At 33.5% G+C, this 8,379-nt stretch overlaps 1 long non-coding RNA gene across 1 annotated transcript; it reads left to right on the forward strand.

The window, feature by feature from the left end:
- On the forward strand, positions 2,155-4,790 carry LOC109226652. The gene is made up of 2 exons (XR_002068104.1): positions 2,155-2,304; positions 4,548-4,790. It is a non-coding gene; the product is annotated as an uncharacterized LOC109226652 (long non-coding RNA).

Consider the following 8,379-nt stretch of genomic DNA (forward strand, 5'->3'; position numbering starts at 1 on the left):
CCCTACCGTCCAACTATCCTAACAAATCTGCCCTTACTTTGACGGAAGTGTCACGTGGCATCCATCCTTGCCTCTTTTTAAATCTGGGCACATAAGAGACGACCCGCTCCAACTATACCACCAAACCCATAACCCATTATAAAACCAAATAATACCCTAAGCCACTGCCAACGATTTATACCCAAATTAACCCAACCCTAATTATAATCTACTGCCATCTCCATCAACCCTCTATGCTCCATCAAACAATTTGTAACTTTTCAATAACTGACCAGATTGTTGCAAACATGAGTACGAATAAATAGTTTAGATCTAATACTTACCAAAGGAAAAAAGAGGAAGAGAAAAAGATTAAAGAAAATGAAGTAGGAAGGTTCCATTTATTTCAGTAGGTCAACATTTTGCACTGACCTCTGTGTTTCCAATTGTTCCAGAATTGCAGGCATATTTGAATAAGAATAGTACTTCATCATGTTGTAATTTAAAATCTTTCGTGCAGGAAAAGGCATTTGTCTGTGTCTGCGATTATCATAATTATGAGAGTCAGATTGTGCTTTTCACTATCAAAATCATGTCATTGGCTTTGGTCCCTATAGTACGCCTGGTTGATACATGTGTTTAATCTCCACACTTCTGTGTTGCTTCCTACTCATAAAATACCCTTTTGACTGTGCATAGTTTCTTCTTGAGTCAGACACAGACCCTTTGACTGTGCATAGCATAGAGGGTTTGATGGAGATGGCAGTAGGATTATAAATTAGGGTTGGGGTTTATTTGGGGTTATAAATCGTTGGTCAGTGGCTTTGGGATATTATTTGGTTTATAAATGGGTTATGGGTTGGTGGGTATAGTTGGAGCAGGTCGTCTCTTATGTGCCCAGATTTAAAAAGAGGCAAGGATGGATGCCACGTGGCACTTCCGTCAAAGTAAGGGCAGATTTGTTAGGATAGTTGGACGGTAGGGACTTTTATGGCCCAATAGTATAACGGGGGACAATTTTAAACAATTTACCATAGTACAAGGATATATCAGACCCTTTTCCGAAAAAAAAACCTCTTAACTATGAGAAAAAGAACATATTTGTCCTCATTTAATATTTAGTCCCAAATATTGGCCTTATCATTAATGGATTAGTTTAGATTTTCCCCTCAACTATGAAAAGTAGACCAAATTTGGCATTTGACTTGGGTTGGGGTTTGGTTGGGGGGGGGGGGGGGATACGGAGCCAATCCTCTCAAGAGGGTATATTTGAGACCAAAATTAAATGGAGGGCATTTTTGTTCTTTTTCCCATAGTTAAAGCGATTGAACCAATCACTAATGATAAGGATATGTTTGGTACCAAATTCAAAATAAGTGCAAATTTACCCTATCTTTTATAGTTGAGGGGCATTTTTTGGTCCATTCCCTAAAAATTACTTATACTGATAAGGTATATAATTTAAATTCTATCTAAAAAGAATAACTAGTCTTTTGAGTATTGAATTTGATCACGAAAAGGAAAATGCACAACATGAAGGTGACACGAGAGGATGATAAAAAAACCAAGCCTTAGCCCCTTCCATTTTGAAGATTCCTTTTTCCGACCTTTTTCAGAGAAGTGTGTGCACCTTTCTAGTTGAAAATAGCACGGGCTAGCCAGTTTTTGGACTGGTAACTAAAAAATAGCTAACGTTTGCAAAGCCATTGAAAAATAGCTACTATTTTGCTACAACACGAAAAGTTCCAGCATAATATACTGGAGATTGGTGCACCTGTGTATGAACTTCCGCCATATTATGCTGGAACTCTAACACATGGAAAGTTCCAGCATAATATACTGGAGATTGGAGCGCCTGTGTATGAACTTTCAGTATATAAACTGGACCAGTATATTATACTGGAATTCCAGCATATTATTTTGGAAGTCGAGTATATTATGTTGGAAGCCCAGTATATTATAATGGAACTCCAATATATTATGCTGTAATATTTTCCGGATTTTAAACAGTGTTTTCGTTCAAATTTATCTTTACATGAAAAGTGACTAAATTTCGATTACTTTTGATACTGTGGCTATTTTTTAATTACCACTTGTAAATCTGGGAATTTTTGAATTTCACTGCCAACTTGTTCTTTCCTACTTTCCATCTATAAATAGCAGCCCGATCTCATAGTTTCGATTCAAGCCATAGCAAATTTACAACAGACACTTTCTCCTATTTAAGTATAGCTCTATTTCAATCTTATTCTTAGCTTTAATCTCCTAACCATGTCGGACAAGTGTGGCAACTGCGACTGCTCTAGCGCCAGCCAGTGTGTATAAGTATTTTTCATCTATTAATTACTTCAAATATTAGTTGAGTTCACGTTTTTCATGTCTAAGAAAAATAACCTTTGCAATTTCAAAATAGATAAAGGTGAACTTAAGATTATAGGTTGATTGGTGCGATATAATGCAAGGTAGCCTGGACCCTGCATAGCAGGAGCTTAGCGCACGAACTGCTCTTTCATATGAAATGCCACCACATGTGAATCTATATATATTTTGAAAATCTTAATTTTACTACACCATTCAAGTCGAAAATAATGTATGGCATTCAATGTCAAATCTTTACGCGTCCCTCATCGATCAAGAGATAGTTATTCATTTTTACTAATGTCTCGATAATATATGATTAAAGTGCGAGATAATTTTATTCATGGTCATTGAAGTTTTGTGTTTGTTACCCAAGAGTCACTTTTTTTTTATTGTTACGTAAAAATCATTCAACTTTGTGTTTATTACACAAAAGTCACTTTTCTTTCTTTTGTTACACAAAAACATTTTACTTTGTTCTAGTTATCACAAAAATCACATTTTTACTTGAAAAGTCTATTATGCCCTTGATATTATATACACCTTCATATTTATGTAATACCTTCTATATTATATACTATATAATATATTTTTAACTATGTATTTTATTAATATATAAAATAACTTAATATATTTATTTATTATTTTTATAATATATTCATATATTTAATTTTTTCTTAACTTTAATTTTCAAGATATATTAGTAGCGTTAAAAAATAACTTTTTTCAGCAATTCTTTTTTTTGAATTTAATTGACCGACCGAAGTTGGTCGGAAATTACCGACCAACTTTGGTCGGTATGCCCTTCCGACCTTCAAAATACCGACCACACGTTAATGGTCGCGTTTTGGACGGTTATTGGCCATTACCAACCAACTTTTGGTCGATTTTTTTGGACGGGTTTTCCCGAATTTCTAGTAGTGTAATTTCTCAAATAACCAATTGCCTAGGTAAATCACCAAGAACATATCCCCAGCTAAATTCGCATGTAGAGTTACCTAGGAATATTCCTTCAAATTAACATATGATTTTTTTCCTCATTTTTTTTGTTTGTATACCTGCGAATTTTCTCACGGAAATGTACTTGCCGATTTATTTCTCTACTAATATATATTAAAGTTACTGACAAATTTAATAACGCTACTAATATATTTTGAAAAATTTATGTTAAGAAAAAATAAAATATATGAATATATTATAAAAATATTAAATAAAATAATAATTAAGTTATTTTATTTATAAATAATATATATATAGTTAAAAATATATTATATAATATATAATATAGAAAGTATTTACATAAATATGAAGATTTATATAATATCAAGGGCATAATAGACTTTTCAAGTAAAAATATGACTTTTGTGATAATAGAGCAAAGTAAAATGATTTTTGTGTAACAAAAGAAAGAAAAGACACTTTTGTGTAATGAACATAAAGTTGAATGATTTTTACTAACAAAAAAAAAATGACTTTTAGATAACAAATACAAAAGTTCAATAACCATGAATAAAATTAACTCTACTTTAAATATACTTGTCTTTTGGCTTATATTGATGTAAAGCAATATGTGTGTAAATATTGCAGGAAGAAGGAAAACCAGTATAGAGGTAACTCTCTCCTACCAACTCCTCTTCATATACTCCCCTTTAAAAAAGATGGTCTTAGTTTGATTTGGTGCAAATTTTAATAAAGAAGAAAAGATTTGTGATTTTAAATAAATCATAATATTTGTGTGGCTGTAAAACATTTGATATTTGTGGTCTAAAACATGTCATAATATTTGTGTGACTATAAATACTTCTTATTAAGAAAATATTGAACGGTGTCAATCTTTTTGAAACAGACTAATAAGAAAATAGTGTCAATATCTTTTAAACGGAAGGAGTAATATATATATATATATATATATATATATATATATATATATATATATATATATATATATATATATATATATATATATATATCACGCGTATTATTAGATAATATTGGAACAACACATAAAAGACTATATTTGATTCATTTCCTTTCAACAAAAGAAAAGAGCTAAAGGTCTATATATCATAATTTCCATATCCTGATACAGGGGAATGGACCATGCTTTGCTTGTAATTAATTCTAAAATTCGTGATTTATTTTGCACATCCTAAGAGAAAGAAAAGAAAATAATAATTATGATAATTGTTTCTTTTATCTTTCTCTTGCAGCTACAGCGCGATGAACGCTGGAGCACGACAGCAGTTTGTCTAAAACTATATATATGATGTTTTAAGGAATAACAGTACCTTGTTATTGTAGTGGAATAAACTGTGTTGTGGTCAGTCCTAATTGCCAAAGTGAAAAAATGTAAGGAGTCACTCTAGACTGTAGTCTCTGTGTCTCTTTGGTCAAGTTTGTAACACAACTTTTCATTGTTAAATAGATTATTATAATAGTACACCATCTTCTCACTTGTTCTTTTGCACTTTCTAAGTGCTAGAAAATAAATTTGCAGAATACGTGGATAAAATAATCAGACTTTGATAGTGTAGTTTCTGTCCTTAAGGAATTTAAGCCTCCCATTTATGTTGACGTAGGGATTGGCAGAATTCCTCCAAAATTAAAGCTTATGAAATTTGAATATCAGTAATTAACTCTGTCACACCCCTTTTCTACCCCCCGAAAAATATGTATGTACGGATTGTGGGTTAAAGAGTTTTTCCAATTAATGTGACAAAGCTTGAGTAGGGATTATTTTATTGTTCAGAGTCGCCACATGGAATTGATTTTTTCGGTGTTCCAAGTCACCATTTATTTGAATCCCTAGTCAAAGGAAGGTTTGACTCTATTTTATCGGTCCGCGAAAACAAAGTTCGGGTAAGGAATTGTGTTGACCGGGGAGAAGGTATAAGACACTCCCTGAGTCCCGTGGTTCTAGCACGGTCGCTTTATTTACTTAAAATTTTGCTTAAATTAATTTGGACAAACTGTGATTTATACGATTTTCATGTTTTACCTATCCGCTTTTATCTCTTGATTATTAGAAAAATTAAAGAATATTTTGAAGAATAAGATTCATGACCGCACTACGCAAGCGAATGCGTGATCGACGAAATTTATTATTTAGTCATAACAGTGCTACGCAAGCGACAAACAATTATTAATAAGTTATTTACTTTTGAAAAATTACTACGATTGTGCTATGAGGAAAAATTAACTTGAAATTTATTAAATGACACTACCGCGCTACGCAAAGGAATTCGCAATTTTTAGCAAACGGTTAACTAAATTAAAAATTGACTAAAACTAATGGATATGACATGAGATTGTTGAATTAACTTATTGAATGTGAAACATCTCACTATACAAGCGAGTCCGTGAACGAAAAAGTTAAAGCGCGCCTACTAGTTGCTCAGCGTTTAAATTAATTTACAAGTGCTTAAGTTATTAAAATATTAAAAAGAAGTATCCAATTTGACAGGATCTGTTGGACGAAACTGATTTTTAAATCAATTGGGCCTGCTTATGACAATCTTGGAAAATGGGCTAGCTATTTATTTATTTCTTAGAAGAAAGAAATGGGCCAGCTAGCTTAGTTGGCATTGGGCCTAAAGAATTAAGCTTTTGGCCCAAAACTTTTACCTGCTGAAACATCTAGCCCCACCCACGGCCCACATTGTTTGTCTCTTTACTCAGCAGTTGGAGTATTAAATCAATACCCATTCCGTCACAACATTCAAAGTTATATTAACTCAAATAACTTATTTAAATCACCATCTTTCTTAAAATGCTAATTGAAGATATCAAAGGAATGAACAATTTGATGTCAATAACGGAATCCAAGAAATAGATGAACCGTAAAACAGATCATATGCTCACCTGGGCAATTTCTGATAATGAAACCAAAGAGAAAGAAGTAAACTCTTTTATATATACATATATGTGTATTTCTGGAAAAGAAAGTATCTTCAACAGAAAAACTCATACAAAATTTCCAATATCGAGAACATACTTCCAATACAAATTCTAACAAAGACAAACAAAATAAACTAATCTCACTTCATCATAACTTATAACAAAACATACATATGAAATTGAAAACTAACAGCATTTTTTGGTTTAATTCACATGGCCAACCGTTATACAAACATTATTTCATTCACACATAACGAAAGAGAGATTAAAAGAACGAGATGGAGAAGTAAAACGCATTAACATGTTCATGTTTCATTCAGTCAAATAGAGGTTTACACTAAAGGGAAAAAAGGAGCAAAAAATTACCTAGAAGCAGAAGCTAAAAAGCGTGGGACATCGATCCAAGGCAGGCAGCAATTTCAACAGGAAATGGAAACGATCAACAACACGACCAGCAGCAATTTAACCCAGTATCAACCAGAAATTAACCCAGAAACTTCAGAAAAACTTTCAAAGAAAGAAAAGCCCAGAAACTAAACTCACAGCTTTTATTTTTTGGAAGGTTTTTGCTCTTAGTTTTAGCCTACTACAATGTGTTCAAATGCAGATTTTTTCCTCAAGTTTTGTGCTTTTTGAGTGTAAAAGATAGATAGTATGTTAGAGTGTTCAAAAATACCCCCTTTAATTGAAAGAAAGACCTCTCCTTTTATAGGAGAGGGTGGCATTCAATTATTATTGCAAACCTATCCAAAGGATAGATTTTCTACAAAAAAAATCTGTCCCAACAGTTCAATGGACAGATTTTTGGTGAAAAATCTGTCTAAAGGATGGTTTCTTTACCAACTGTGTATAGTGTTTGGAATAGTGTGCTCAAAATAGCTATTAAAACAGTGAAAGCAACCAAACATGGGCCCTACACTCAAGTACCCTCTGACTTTATCAACAAATAGCTGAATTCAAAACTCAAACATTCAAACTAACCAAACTATGAATTGAAACAGCAGAAACAAGACTTAAAAGATAACCGAACTAAGTATTCAAACTAAATAGATTGAAATCAACTCTATTCGTACAAACTAACATGAAGCGACTGTGATAACAAACTGAAGTGCAAAACAGAAGTTAAACGAGCATTACTAAATTATCACACATGACTAATAACAACTTAACAAACGACTAACTAAATAAACGATTCAACTAATCTTTTTGATTTTTCATGAAACTAGTATAAAACACTTAACTATCGACCGGCTAGGTCGGAAAACTGAAAATTCAAACTCAACAAGTTCACACAAAATAGTCGACCAGCTAGGTCGAAGAATCGAAAATCAGAACCAATAGACAATAACGAACTATTCGACCGGCTAGGTCGAAGAACTGAAATTCGCATTTATAAAGTAACATGTAATTCAAAATTAATACTCAATTGCACATAAATAACAGCTATGCTAATGGAAATTAAACCTTTAAAACTAATACTAATTGCAAAAGCGAAAAATCAGAGAAGATAAAAAGGTAGTAAGGTTTATACCAATCGAGGGCATTTGACACTGTTCGAGCCACGGGAAGATACCGAGGATGCCAATTGGTGGCTGTCTGACCCCGAGGCGTATGTTTCTTTTTAGCAGACGCTAAACCAATAGATTCTGGCGTCTTGCCAAAAGGAAACAAATGCCTTTGGGTCGAAAGAAGAAAGAAAAAAAAAAGAAAAGGAGAAGCAGTGGCGGCGGGGCAGTGGAGGTCGCCGGAATTCCGGTCGCCGGAATTTCGGGTTAAGACCAATGCCAAATGGTAGCCCTTGCTGAGCTCTATCTATGTATGTAAAAATTAGGTGGAAAGGGTGGCTCAATCTCCACGAATTTGTCAAAAATGGTGGATAGGGTTTTGATTTAGGCTAGATTCGTGGAATTTGGTTGGGATTTGGAGAATATGAGGCTTGGATTCATGGAGAGGAGGTTGAGAGGAAGAAATGCTAAAATTTTGGGGTGGTTTGGAGGTTGGCCGCCGCCGGTGGTGAATTCCAGCGGGCGGCACTGGGCGGCGCGGGCGGCTTAGGTCAGAGAGTGAGAGAGGGTGAGAAAAGAGAGGAAGAAGAGGAGAATTAAGGGGAAAATGGGGTCAAATTTTGGGGAATTAAGGGTTTAA

This window comes from Nicotiana attenuata, chromosome 6 (assembly GCF_001879085.1).
Source record: "Nicotiana attenuata strain UT chromosome 6, NIATTr2, whole genome shotgun sequence".
NCBI classification, from domain to species: Eukaryota; Viridiplantae; Streptophyta; class Magnoliopsida; order Solanales; family Solanaceae; genus Nicotiana; species Nicotiana attenuata.